The sequence below is a fragment of the Schistocerca serialis genome, chromosome 8 (genome assembly GCF_023864345.2).
Source record: "Schistocerca serialis cubense isolate TAMUIC-IGC-003099 chromosome 8, iqSchSeri2.2, whole genome shotgun sequence".
NCBI classification, from domain to species: Eukaryota; Metazoa; Arthropoda; class Insecta; order Orthoptera; family Acrididae; genus Schistocerca; species Schistocerca serialis.
This window is the reverse complement of record NC_064645.1, coordinates 498197381-498212523: the sequence shown is the minus strand read 5'-3', so window position 1 is coordinate 498212523 and position 15143 is coordinate 498197381.

Below are 15143 nucleotides of genomic sequence, written 5' to 3'. Positions count from 1 at the left end.
GGGGCGACCCGCGGAATTTGCGGACTTCGAACGTAGTCAGATGATTGAGTATCACTTGTGTCATACGTCTGTACGTGAGATTTCCACACTCCTAAACATCCCTAGGTCCACTGTTTCCGATAGTCAAGTGGAAACGTGAAGGAGCACGTGCAGCAAAAGCGTACAGGCCAACCTCGTCTGTTGACTGACAGAGACCGCCGACAGTTGAAGAGGGTCGTAATGTGTAATAGGCAGACATCTATCCACACCAACACACAGAAATTCCAAAGTGCATCAGGATCCACTGCAAGTACTATGACAGTTAGGCGGCAGGTGAGAAAACTTGGATGTCATGGATGAGCGGCTGCTCATAAGCCACACATCACGCCGGTGAATGTCAAACGACGACTCGCTTGGTACAGGGAGCGTAAACATTGGACGATTGAACAGTGGAAAAACGTTGTATGGAGTAACGAATCACGATACACAATGTGGCGATCAGATGACAGGTTGTGAGTATGGCGAATGACCGGTGAACGCCATCCGCCAGCGTGTGTAGTGCCAACAGTAAAATTCGGAGGTGGTGTTGTTATGGTGTGGTCGTGTTTTTCATAGAAGGGGCTTGCACCCCTTGTTTTGCTTGGCACTATCGCAGCACAGGCCTACATTGATGTTTCAAGCACCTTCTTGCTTCCCATTGTTGAAGAGCAATTCGGAGATGGCGATTGCATCTTTCAACACGATCGAGCACCTGTTCATGGTGCACAGCATGTGGTGGAGTGGTTACACGAGAATAACATCCCTGTAATGGACTGACCTACACAGAGTCCTGACCTGAATCCTATAGAAAACCATTGGGATGTTTTGGAACGCCGACTTCGTGCCAGGCCTCACCGACCGACACACAATGTGGCGATCAGATGACAGCACTATGAGGCTAGGAGTAACAGCTGCGCGTCTCTAAAACATTGTATGAATGAAACCTCTTCCCAGGTGGCGACTTTATTCAACAGCAGTCCATGCTTCCTGGCCAAGGCACCATTTCAAATATAGCATTTCTTTTTTAAAAACGGGGCAGTCTACGCATAGGTCAAAAATTCCGTATTCCGGTCGTTCCTAGTCTGAGACCAACGGTGCAACATTGCTCGATCTCTGGTGGCAGATGCACGTGTGAAAGAGTTGCGATGTGCCCCACATGCAATATGGCGATCCTCCATTGTACATTAAATCAATTCACATTTGTGAATAAGGACAACTATCAATTGTAGAATGGAATGACGAGAATGGAGATTTGTACCGGATCGGGACTCGAACCCAGATTTCCTGCTTATCGCGAGCGGTCGCCTTACCATTTGGCTATCCGTGCACGACTCAAGGCCAGACCCAAACTTCCACACGTCGTCACCCATGCTTCTGCAACCCGTCCTCGTACATCCATTATGTACATTCCAGTACAGCTCAGGCGTTGTACTTGAAAGTCGCTTTCCCAGTATAGGCAGATAAATACGATGTTACAGTGCCTGCGTGCATGCATATCCAAAGGACCTTTTGTTGTGGTCTTCAGTCCAGAGACTGGTTTAATGCAGCTCTCCATGCTCCTCTATCCTGTGCAAGCTTCTTCATCTCCCAGTACCTACTGCAGCCTACATCCTTCTGAATCTGCTGAGTGTATTCATCTCTTGGTCTCCCTCTACGATTTTTACCCTCCCCACTGCCCTCCAATACTGAATTGGTGATACCCTGATGCCTCAGAATATGCCCTACCAACCGATCCCTTCTTCTAGTCAAGTTGTGCCACAAATTTCTCTTCTCTCCAGTTCTATTCAATACCTCCTCATTAGTTATGTGATCTACCCAGCTAATCTTCAGCATTCTTCTGTAGCACCACATTTCGAAAGCTTCTATTCTCTTCTTGTCCAAACTATTTATCGCCCACGTTTCACTTCCATACATGACGACACTCCATACAAATACTTTCAGAAATGACTTCCTGATACTTAAATCTATACTCGATATTAACAAATTTCTCTTCTTCAGAAATGCTTTCCTTGCCATTGCCAGTCTACATTTTATATCCTCTCTACTTCGACCATCATCAGTAATTTTGCTCCCCAAATAGCAAAACTCATTTACTACTTTAAGCGTCTCATTTCCTAATCTAATACCCACAGTATCACCCGATTTAATTCGACTACGTTCCATTATCCTCGTTTGGCTTTTGTTGATGTTCATCTTAGATCCTCCTTTCAAGACACTGTCTATTCCATTCAGCTGATCTTCTGGGTCCTTTGCTGTCTGTGATAGAATTACAATGTCATCGGCGAACCTCAAAGCTTTTCAAAAATGTTCAAATGTGTGTGAAAGCTTATGGAACTTAACTGCAAAGGTCATCAGTCCCTAAGCTTACACGCTACTTAACCTAAATTATCCTAAGAACAAACACTAACACCCATGCCCGAGAGAGGACTCGAACCTCCGCCAGGACCAGCTGCACAGTCCATGACTGCAGCGCCTTTAGACCGCTCTGCTAATCCCGTGCGGCCTCAAAGCTTTTATTTCTTCTCCATGGAATTTAATTCCAACTTCGAATTTTTCTTTTATTTTCTTTACTGCTTGCTCAATATACAGATTGAATAGCATCTGGAAAGGCTACAACCCTGTCTCACTCCCTTCCCAACCACTGCTTCCCTTTCATGCCCCTCGACTCTTGTAACTGCCGTCTGGTTTCTGTACAGATTGTAAATAGCCTTTCGCTCCCTATATTTTACCCCTGCCACCTTCAGAATTAGAAAGAGAGTATTCTAGTCAACATTGTCAAAAGCTTTTTCTAAGTCTACAAATGCTAGAAACGTTGATTTGTCTTTCCTTAATCTATTTTCTAAGATAAGTCGTAGGGTCAGTATTGCCTCCCGTGTTCCAACATTTCTACGGAATCCAAACTGATCTTCCCCGAGGTCGGGTTCTACCAGTTTTTCGCCTGTAAAGAATACGTGTAAGTATTTAGCAGCCGTGGCTTATTAAACTGAGAGTTCGGTAATTTTCACGTCTGTCAACACCTGCTTTCCTTGGGTTTGGAATTATTATATTCTTCTTGACCAAAGGACCTATGCTTCGCAATCAGAATAACACAAACACTGCATTATCGTATCGTATTCTCCCTCATCGTGGCCAGACTGGCTGACTGGAACCTTGGTGACACCTATGTCCGCCCTCACGATCCCATGCAGTCCAACACTGAGCCAGTGTCACATTCGAATTCCCAACAGATCTGGATACTCCACGATTCAACCAGCCGATCAAATGGAGACCCACAATGAAGCCACTTTCAAACCCTGTCAGGTGGTGCTGAAGCTGCCTCATAGGAGTACATGACGTCCCCATGTCCTTCACAGAGTTTATACGACGTGTGTCGCTATTCATGACTCTTATGTACCCTAGTAACAACGCTAAACGCGACCAACACTAATGCTAGCTGGTGACCACTCTGTCACATGAATTGCAACTCTAATCATTTACGTAACCGGGAGGACGACGGTTCAATCCCGTCTCCGGCCATCCTGATTTAGGTTTTCCGTAATTTCCCTAAATCGTTTCAGGCAAATGCCGGGATGGTTCCTTTGAAAGGGCACGGCCGATTTCCTTCCCAATCCTTCCCTAACCCGAGCTTGCGCTCCGTCTCTAATGACCTCGTTGTCGACGGGACGTTAACCACTAACCACCACCACCATCATTTACGTACCCTCCGATGGCGTGTTCGTGTGCGAAGTTAAATTGACTCCGAACGTACCTCCTGGTACCTTCCCCTCTTTTGTCAGGCAGGGTGGAGTATAGAAATTCTTTTGCTGGTTTACTGACGATGAAAACCGATCTATAGTATGACGTGATGTAAAACTGAAAATCATGAAACGGGGAAAACATACTTTGAAACGCACAGCTGTTGTTAAATTGTAAATAAATCTTCAACTGTGGATGAAAAATGGTTGTTGTTGACAATGATAATGGCTCCACTGCATATAAAGAATCATCACATGCACGCCTGTCCGAAGGAACAGTCACTGCAGCGACTACAGCTGTCAAGAAATACAGGAAATGTATTCGCAATTGCGAATATGACTCACTATCGGCTGTACATTGAAATGACAACCGTGGGAATTTGTGCCGGACCTGGACTCTAACCAGAATTTCCAGTTTTACAGGGGTGGTCGCCTTGACCGCTTCGGCTATCCGTGCACGAATCACGCCCAGACCCAAGCTTCCATACGTCGTTGTCCATGTGTCACAATCTGCACTTGTACATTACGTATATTCGCCTCCAGAAAGTTCATATTTGTTAAGAGTCGAGAGCCTGGTACTGGCGAATAAATTCGAAACAGCTGTGCCTGTGTGTTTTTTTTAAAGAAATACGATGCAAAGGTCCTTCGGAGATGCATATGTGTTCGAAGAAACAATGTATCGTTCTTCTTAACAACACAAGCACTGTAATACCATATTTCTCCGGCGATACCAGGCAGCGACTTCCAATTGAAATCTTCTCCCCTGTAAGGGAATTACATAGTGTGTATTCGAGTACGGGTTGTAATGACGTCTGTCTGGCCGTGATTCGTGCACGGACGGCCGACACAGTTGAGGCGACCGCTCGCGTAAAACGGAAAATCTGGATTCTGGCATAAATTTTCATTGTCGTCACTCCAATATACAGCCGATGGTGGTTCATAATCGAAATTGCGAATACATTTCCTGCACGCAGTAATTCTTTGAGTCCTTTTTCGGTAAACACTGCGCGTGAACGGTACAATTTCTCTAGCAAATGCGGAAAGAAATAATCTAAAAAAGTGGTGTCCCCGGACGCCGCGACCGCGGTCTCGCGTCAGTCGTCCAAAGATGTACGGCGGTAATTAAGGCTGGCTAATGAGCCGGCCAGAGAAACTGTCTGGAGGGCAATTACGCGCTGATATATAAGGACAGTCCCGGCGAGCTGCGTGGGTGGCGGCTACATCACAGTGCCATCCGCTGCCGCCGAATTAACCGCTGCGACCAGTCGAGCGCCGTAGCAGCCGACGCGTGTTCTCCGTGTTGACAGCAAAACCAACACCCCCCACACTCTCGCTATACCCCTGTTCCCCCTCTTCTTGTATTTTGGAAGAGCATTTACATTCATTACAGAAACTCGCGTGTCGCTAATGGTTCTAGAGTGAAACAAACTGAGGTCCTGTCCGTAACACTGGGTTGACTTCTCAGACTACAATCTATGCTTGTGTCGTGGAGACCTGCAACTGTTTGTTTCGTGTTTCTTTTTTCCTGTCTATAAGCTTGCTATCCTGAGCGACAGTGAAGAAGAACTACATGACCTATTCAATGGAATGAGTAGTCTAATGTGTACAGAATATGGATTTAGACTAAATCGAAGAAAGACGAAAGCATTGAAAAGTATCGGAAATGAGAACAGCGAGAAACTAAACATTACAATTAAGAATTCTGCTGTCTAGGCAGCAGAACGACCCATGACGGACGGAGCAAGTAGGACATAAAAAGCACAATAGCACTAGCGTAAAGGGCATTCCTGAGCAAGAGAAGTCTACAAGCATCAAACGTAGGCCCTAATACGGGGAAACAGTTTCTGAGAACGTACGTTTGGGGAACAACATAGTATGGCAGTGAAACATCGGCTGTGGGAAAACCAGAACAGAAGAGGATCGAAGCATTTCAGATGTTGTGTTACAGGGGATTGTTGAAAATTTAGTGGACTGATAAGGTAAGGAATGAGGAGGTTCTTCGCAGAATTGGCGAGGAAAGGAAATATATGGAAAACATTGACAAAAGGAAGGGACAGGATGATAGGACATCTGATGAGACAGCAGGCAATAACTTCCACGGTACTAGAGGGAACTGTAGAGGGCAAAAACTGTAAAGGAAGACAGAGATTGGAATATATCCAGTAAATAATTGATGACTTAGGTTGCAAGTACTACTATGATATGAAAAGGTTAGCACAGGAGAGGAATTCGTGTTGGGCGGCATCAAACCATTTAGAGGACGGATGACAAAAAAAAAAGGGCTTCTCTGTTTTGTGTGATCGTTGTATTGCTTTATGGCTCGAGTGGCTAGATGGCTTTTATCATCTGTAACAGCCCCTCTACAAGTGAATTGAAGTCTGCTTCGCATTGCTCATTTTTTCTATACATTATGTGGTAATCTAATTTCTCTGAATATGCTTTGTCCTGCATATGATGTCTGAGCCCACAGACGCCCACATTTTTTTAGTCACTACAGAGAGAACCACGGCGAAGGTAATCGGAACATCGGCCTCATTCCTATTTTAATGTGTCATAATGACGCGGCGTAGCACGTAAAAAGGTGACAGTGACTATAGAAGCCTATGCATATCTCAATGTTAGTTTTTTGGCATTCGTTCGGTACAGTACCCTATTGCGTGACACCTAATCATTTCCTTCAGTATGAACAAGCATTGCTGTGTGCTGATTCTGAAAGTGATTTATGGTTCCTGTGTGCTGATTAGGAAATTGATTTATGGCCCTCACGAGGCGCTGACAAGCTCCTCGATGTAGCAAACCAACTCAAATCGTTTATCAAAGTTATACATGAATGCTTGACAATTCAAACAGTGAACAGTTTTTTTTTAAATACAGGTGCTAAAATTATTAAAATAAAAATGAATGAAATGCCGCAGAGAAACAATTTTCGTGACTACGCAAAGTTCTGAACCCTCCTCAGTTGTTAAAAACGATCGTCAATTTATTAAAAAACCATCGTCAATGATGAATATCATGTATGTGTTAAGTTGCGAAATGTACACTGAAGTAATCCGCTGAAATACAGACCCAAATCAATGAGTTCGATTTGCAGTAGGATTTCGGTACATATATTGCATTCGAACAGTATGAGTTACGTCGAACGAAAGCGATTTATTGAGTAGGAGTACAACGGATGAAAGCTGATTCCAGATAGTATACCAACGACATTTCTTCCAGAGTATGTCGATATAATAGCTCCAGAAGTAGCAATCATATACAACCGTTCGCTCGACGAAACATCTGTACACAAAGAGTGCAAAGTTGTAAAGGTCACACCAATAAGAAAGAAACTAGAAGAAATCCGCTAAATTGCAGGCCCATATCAACGACTTCGATTTGCAGTAGGATTTTGGTACCGACATTGCATTCGAATAAAGTGAATTTCGTCTAAGAAATGTGTTCTATTGACAAGTAGTCAGCACGGATACAGAAAATATCATTCTTGTGTAACTAGCATTTTAGTATCATGAAATTATGACTGCTGTGGACAGGAGATCTTAAAATGATTTCTTATATCTGGATTTCCTGCAAACAATGAGATTGCTTGTCTATAGAGTATCGCCTCAGTCGTGCGACTGAATATGTGATTTCCTGTCAGAAGGCTCGATCATAGTTCGCAGTAACCGATGGAAAGCCGCCGCGTAAAACGGAAGTGATACCTGCGCTCCCCTGGGGAGTATCACAGGCCTCTGCTGTTGCTAATCTACATAAATGATTTAGGAGACTATATGAACAGCCTTCTTAGATTGTTTGCAGACGATGCTGTCATTATCCGTCTAGTAAAGTCATTATAAGGTCAAAACCAACTGCAAAATTATTTAGACAAGATATCTGTTTGGTGCAAAAAAGTGTCAGCTCAGTCCAAATAGTGAAAAGTGTGAGGTGATCCACTTGAACACTGACAAAAATCCATTAAACTGCCGTTACACAATAAAGCACACAAATCTAAAGGCTGTCAATACAGTGAAATACCTAGGGATGACACTTACGAGCAACTTAAGTTTGAACGATCACACAGATAATGTGGAGAAGGTCGTCCAAAGACTGAGATTTATGGGCAGAACTATTAGAAAAAGAAATAGCTCTACTAAAGAGATTGCTTACATGACGCTTGTCCATCCTATGCTAGAGTATTGTCATTCAGGATGGAATCCTTACAAGTTGGTATGGACATCGAGAGAGTTCACAGAAGGGCAGCTCATTTTGAACTATTATGAATAGAGGAGAGAGTATCATGGATTCGATAAGCGAGTTGGAGTGACAACCATCAATAGAAAGGCGTTTTTCGTTATGGCGAGATTCTTAAACAAAATTTCAATCTCTAACGTTCTCCTCTGAATGCGAAAAAATTTTGTTGGCGGCCACCTACAAAGGGAGAAATGATCATCGTGATAAAATAAGAGAAATCAGATCTCGCACGGAGAGATTTAAGTGTTCGATTTTCTAGCACGTTGTTCGAGAGTAGAGAAATAGTGTCGAAGTGGTCTGATGATGAACCGTCTGTCAAGCACTTAAGTGCGAATTGCAAAGCAGTCATGTAGATTTAGACATAGAAGAGTAGGCTAATGAGGAGCTGAATTAGACACTCCTACCTCGCAGCACACTGATGATGGTGGCGACCCGTTGTGATATGGACTCCAGGAGATACACAAAGCGTTGGGGAATAACTCCGATCCATGATGGCTCGGTCATCACAACTCACGGAGAGTCTTGTGAGTTGTGACCGAGACACGTTGTTGTTGCTCGACGGTGTTGTTCCCGCAGTGGAGGTGAGAGAGTGGTGGAGAAGTGACGGAATGACAAAAGCAGACTGGGGCTCGTGTTCCTCGAACCAGAGTCACATTTTGGGAGAAATGAGGTGTTGCATTGTCTTGATGAAGATATAGCACGAATCACTTTCCAGGCGCTGTGGGCGAACGAACTGCTGAACATAATCGAACAGTAGGTTCCTGCACCACCTGCCGGTAGAATACGATGCCTTTTTTTTTTTTTTTTTGGTCATCAGTCTACTGACTGGTTTGATGCGGCCCGCCACGAGTTCCTTTCCTGTGCTAACCTCTTCATCTCAGAGTAGCACTTGCAACCTACGTCCTCAATTATTTGCTTGACGTATTCCAATCTCTGTCTTCCTCTACAGTTTTTGCCCTCTACAGCTCCCTCTAGTACCATGGAAGTCATTCCCTCATGTCTTAGCAGATGTCCTATCATCCTGTCCCTTCTCCTTATCAGTGTTTTCCACATACTCCTTTCCTCTCGGATTCTGCGTAGAACCTCCTCATTCCTTACCTTATCAGTCCACCTAATTTTCAACATTCGTCTATAGCACCACATCTTTCTCTTCTGTTCTGGTTTTCCCACAGTCCATGTTTCACTACCATACAATGCTGTACTCCAGACGTACATCCTCAGAAATTTCTTCCTCAAATTAAGGCCGGTATTTGATATTAGTAGACTTCTCTTGGCCAGAAATGTCTTTTTTGCCATAGCGAGTCTGCTTTTGATGTCCTCCTTGCTCCGTCCGTCATTGGTTATTTTACTGCCTAGGTAGCAGAATTCCTTAACTGCATCGACTTCGTGACCATCAATCCTGATGTTAAGTTTCTCGCTGCTCTCATTTCTACTACTTCTCATTACCTTCGTCTTTCTCCGATTTACTCTCAAACCATACTGTGTACTCATTAGACTGTTCATTCCGTTCAACAGATCATTTAATTCTTCTTCACTTTCACTCAGGATAGCAATGTCATGAGCGAATCGTATCATTGATATCCTTTCACCTTGTATTTTAATTCCACTCCTGAACCTTTCTTTTATTTCCATCATTGATTCCTCGATGTACAGATTGAAGTGTAGGGGCGAAAGGCTACAGCCCTGTCTTCCACCCTTCTTAATACGAGCACTTCGTTCTTGATCGTCCACTCTTATTATTCCCTCTTGGTTGTTGTACATATTGTATATGACCCGTCTCTCGCTATAGCTTACCCCTACTTTTTTCAGAATCTCTAACAGCTTGCACCATTTTATATTGTCGAACGCTTTTTCCAGGTCGACACATCCTATGAAAGTGTCTTGATTTTTCTTTAGCCTTGCTTCCATTATTAGCCGTAACGTCAGAATTGCCTCTCTCGTCCCTTTACTTTTCCTAAAGCCAAACTGATCGTCACCTAGCGCATTCTCAATTTTTTTTCCATTCTTCTGTATATTATTCTTGTAAGCAGCTTCGATGCATGAGCTGTTAAGCTGATTGTGCGATAACTCTCGCACTTGTCAGCCCTTGCCGTCTTCGGAATTGTGTGGATGATGCTTTTCCGAAATTCAGATGGTATGTCGCCAGACTCATATATTCAGCACACCAACGTGAATAGTCGTTTTGTTGCCACTTCCCCCAATGATTTTAGAAATTCTGATGGAATGTTATCCATCCCTTCTGCCTTATTTGACCGTAAGTCCTCCAAAGCTCTTTTAAATTCCGATTCTAATACTGGATCCCCTGTCTCTTCTAAATCGACTCCTGCTTCTTCTTCTATCACATCAGACAAATCTTCACCCTCATAGAGGCTTTCAGTGTATTCTTTCCACCTATCTGCTCTCTCCTCTGCATTTAACAGTGGAATTCCCGTTGCACTCTTAATGCTACCACCCTTGCTTTTAATGTCACCAAAGGTTGTTTCGACTTTCCTGTATGCTGAGTCTGTCCTTCCGACAATCATATCTTTTTCGATGTCTTCACATTTTTCCTGCAGCCATTTCGTCTTAGCTTCCCTGCACTTCCTATTTATTTCATTCCTCAGCAACTTTTATTTCTGTGTTCCTGATTTTCCCGGAACATGTTTGCACTTCCTCCTTTCATCAATCAACTGAAGTATTTCTTCTGTTACCCATGGTTTCTTCGCAGCTACCTTCTTTGTGCCTATGTTTTCCTTCGCAACTTCTGTGATGGCCCTTTTTAGAGATGTCCATTCCTCTTCAACTGTACTGCTTACTGCGCTATTCCTTATTGCTGTATCTATAGCGTTAGAGAACTTCAAACGTATCTCGTCATTCCTTAGTACTTCCGTATCCCACTTCTTTGCGTATTGATTCTTCCTGACTAATGTCTTGAACTTCACCCTACTCTTCATCACTACTATATTGTGAACTGAGTCTATATCTGCTCCTGGGTACGCCTTACAGTCCAGTATCTGATTTCGGAATCTCTGTCTGACCACGATGTAATCTAACTGAAATCTTCCCGTATCTTCCGGCCTTTTCCAAGTATACCTCCTCCTCTTGTGATTCTTGAACAGGGTATTCGCTATTACTAGCTGAAACTTGTTACAGAACTCAATTAGTCTTTCTCCTCTTTCATTCCTTGTCCCAAGCCCATATTCTCCTGTAACCTTTTCTTCTACCCCTTCCCCTACAACTGCATTCCAGTCGCCCATGACTATTAGATTTTCGTCCCTCTTTACTTACTGCATTACCCTTTCAATATCCTCATACACTTTCTCTATCTGTTCATCTTCAGCTTGCGACGTCGGCATGTACACCTGAACTATCGTTGTCGGTGCTGATCTGCTGTCGATTCTGATTAGAACAACCCGGTCATTGAACTGTTCTCAGTAACACATCCTCTGCCCTACCTTCCTATTCATAACGAATCCTACACCTGTTATACCATTTTCTGCTGCTGTTGATATTACCCGATACTCATCTGACCAGAAATCCTTGTCTTCCTTCCACTTCACTTCACTGACCCCTACTATATATAGATTGAGCCTTTGCACTTCCTTTTCAGATTTTCTAGTTTCCCTACCACGTTCAAGCTTCTGACATTCCGCGCCCCGCCTCGTAGAACGTTATCCTTTCGTTAATTATTCAATCTTTTTCTCATCGTAACCTCACCCCTGACAGTCCCCTCCCGGAGATCGGAATGGGGGACTATTCCGCAATCTTTTGCCAATGGAGAGATCATAATGACACTTCTTCAATTACAGGCCACATGTCCATTGCCTTCTGCATCCTCATGTCGTTGATCATTGCTGATTCTTCAGCCTTTAGGGTCAATTTTCCACCCCTAGGACAAGAGAGTGCCCTGACCCTCTATCCGCTCCTCCGCCCTCTTTGACAAGGCCGTTGGCATGATGAGGCTGACTTCTTATCCCGGAACTCTTCGGCCGCCAATGCTGATTATTTATCAAAATTTTGGCAGTGGCGGGGATCGAACTCAGGACAGAAGACGTTTTGATTATGAATCAAAGACGCTACCCCTAGACCACGGGTTCCCACGTTATGCCATATATAACATAAACTCGTTTTATCTCAAGTAAGCTCCATCTACACTCCCCCTCCCCCCACGAAGGCAAGAGACCTCCACCACTTGCTGCTGGCAAGCAGAAAGCATTGCTTCGTTTACAACGAAGTCGCATAAAGCCATAGACGTATGCCAATAAGCAGCTAGACTCATCTGTCCAGGCGACCCGTTTCCATGTTTCTAGCACTGTAGCTCGGCGACCCCTACGGTCGTAGGTTCGAATCCTACCTCGGGCATGGATGTGTGTGATGTCCTTAGGTTACTTAGGTTTAAGTAGTTCTAAGTTCTAGGGAACTGATGATCTCAGATGTTAAGTCCCATAGTGCTCAGAGCCATTTGAACCAGTTGTAGCTCGACCATATTAATCTGTCTGACCAGCGACGTTTGGGGAGGAAAAGTGAACTTACGGAGCTATGGTTTCTGTAGCACATATGATGAAGAGATCCTGTAGCTGTCCACCAGTTGCTGCACAGAGTCGATTTAGTGATTTTTCTGCATGGTGGTTCTTATGTTCTCTTTCAGGTTCTTTGACATTCGATAACGACCATTTTCGTTACTACGGTGATGCTCCGGCAGAAGACTCTGGCGGTGGAGGGGGGCGGGTAGGCGGAGGGGCTGGGGCAAGAGGGATTGGGGGATAAGGAGTACTTCCATGTATTAACGTCTCAAGGTAAAATTCCGCAAAGATGCACACGAAAATCACAGTGCCTGAACCACTTTGGAGGTGGCGTGTCCCACGTATAGGACCATCACAACATGATCGCCATCAACTGTAACACCGATATCCCAACGAAGTAACAATCACCATAGAGGGGGGAATTATGGAAATGAATTTACTGATCTCATATTAATACTAGAAAGAAAAGTCAGTGGCACAGGCTCGTGATCAAGCTGTTGCCCTGACTGCAGGTAGCTGTGGCAGTAGGAAGGTGAGGCTGGCGGGCCCATTGTTTCCCTCCTCCCCTCACCCCTCACATCCATGCCCCTGTCCGAGATTTAAACCCGGAACTTCCTAGGTCAAGAGTCCAGTTCTCTACCCATTAAACCACCAGAGTCACTGATCACATTTTAGTCTATTAAAATTCGTGACCAACTTCGGCTTTACAACCATCATCATATGCTAAAGCTGAGCAGCGAGACGTGGCTGCATCGTCAATAACTACGCGTCTACATGTTGTTACCATACTTATTGGATCTGACAATGGCTGCAGAGCTGAAAGCGGTCATGGGTCATACATTTTTAATAAACTAACATGATATTAAGATATTTCTTTCTATAATTTAATCAGCTACAGAGAACACAAATCTCCTCAGCGGATCCAGGCGACCTCATTTTGCGAACCAAGTCACCAGCTATCTAATTGTACTGCTCGTGAGTGTGGTTTGAAGGGATTCAAGTTAAGCGGGGCACTAAATTGCAGAGAGATCAGCTTAACGTGAAACTTTCCGGCGGCTGTGACAGTAGAGTTCACTAGTATGACGATTGGCTTCCACCTTTCAGGTCTTTCTTTATTTTTTATTTTTTAACAATAGACATACATTAACTGTTTCCATGTGCACTTTACAATTATAAATCTAGCCCGTTCTTTTCTGAGGAAGGCAGTCGCAAGATACATCCGAGCTTAAGACTAGTGCAACCTGTGTGTGGTTTCATTGCAGCATATCTTAACTGAATACACCGTGTCATTTTTCACAGCTACTGACAGAACGTAAGGTTTGGATGTTTTCTTGGAGTTTCGTGTATTGATTATCTTTCACAATATAGTGTGTGCAAATAAGGAAGTAATTATACACGCATCAAAAAAAAAGTTTTGCATCACCTCGAAAAGAAAATAGGAATATAGATCAACATAAACATCATTTCCGCGCCCGCATCTCGTGGTCGTGCGGTAGCGTTCTCGCTTCCCACGCCCGGGTTCCCGGGTTCGATTCCCGGCGGGGTCAGGGATTTTCTCTGCCTCGTGATGGCTGGGTGTTGTGTGCTGTCCTTAGGTTAGTTAGGTTTAAGTAGTTCTAAGTTCTAGGGGACTGATGACCATAGATGTTAAGTCCCATAGTGCTCAGAGCCATTTTTTGAACCATCATTTCCGCCCTTCTATTGCTCATGAAAACTACACATTGCACGTTGTACCACCATACAGCGAGACCTTCAGAGGTGGTGGTCCAGAATTCTGCACACACCGGTACATCTAATACCCTGTAGCACGTCCTCTTGCATTGATGCATGCCTGTATAACACAAGTTCATTTAGGCACTGTTGGCCCAGATTGACCCACTCCCTCAGAGTCGTTGGTGGGTCACGTCGTCCGTAAACAGCCCTTTTCATTCTATCCCAGGCATGTTCGATAGGGGTCTGTACAACATGCTAGCCGCTCTAGTCGAGCGATGTCGTTATATCGAAGGAAGTCATTCACAAGATGTGCACGATGGGCGTGTGAATTGTCATGCATGAAGACGAATGCCTCGCCAATATGCTGCCAATATGGTAGCACTATCGGTCGGAGGACGGCATTCACGTAACGCACAGCAATTACAGCGCCCTCCATTACCACCAGTGGCGTACGTCGGCCCCACATAACGCCACCCCAAAACAGCAGGGCACCTCCACTTTGTTGCACTCGCTGGACAGTGTGTCTAAGGTATTCAGCCTGACCGGCCTTCCTCCAAACACGTCTCCGACGTTTGTCTGGTTGAAGGCATATGCGACACTCATCGGTGAAGAGCGGTCCATTCGGCATGTTGTTGCGCCCATCTGTACCGCGCTGCATGGTGTCGTAGTTGCAAAGATGGACCTCGCCATGGACTTCGAGAGTGAAGTTGCGCATCATGCAGCCTACTGCGCACAGTTTGAGTCGTAACACGACGACCTGTGGCTGCACGAAAAGCGTTATTCAACAGGTTGGCGTTGCTGTCAGGGTTTCCCCGAGCCATAAACAGTAAGTAGCGGTGATCCACTGCAGTAGTAACCGTTGGGCGGCCTGAGCGAGGCATGTCATCGACAGTTCCTGTCCCTCCGTATCTCCTCCATGTCCGAACAACATCGCTTTGGTTCACTTCCA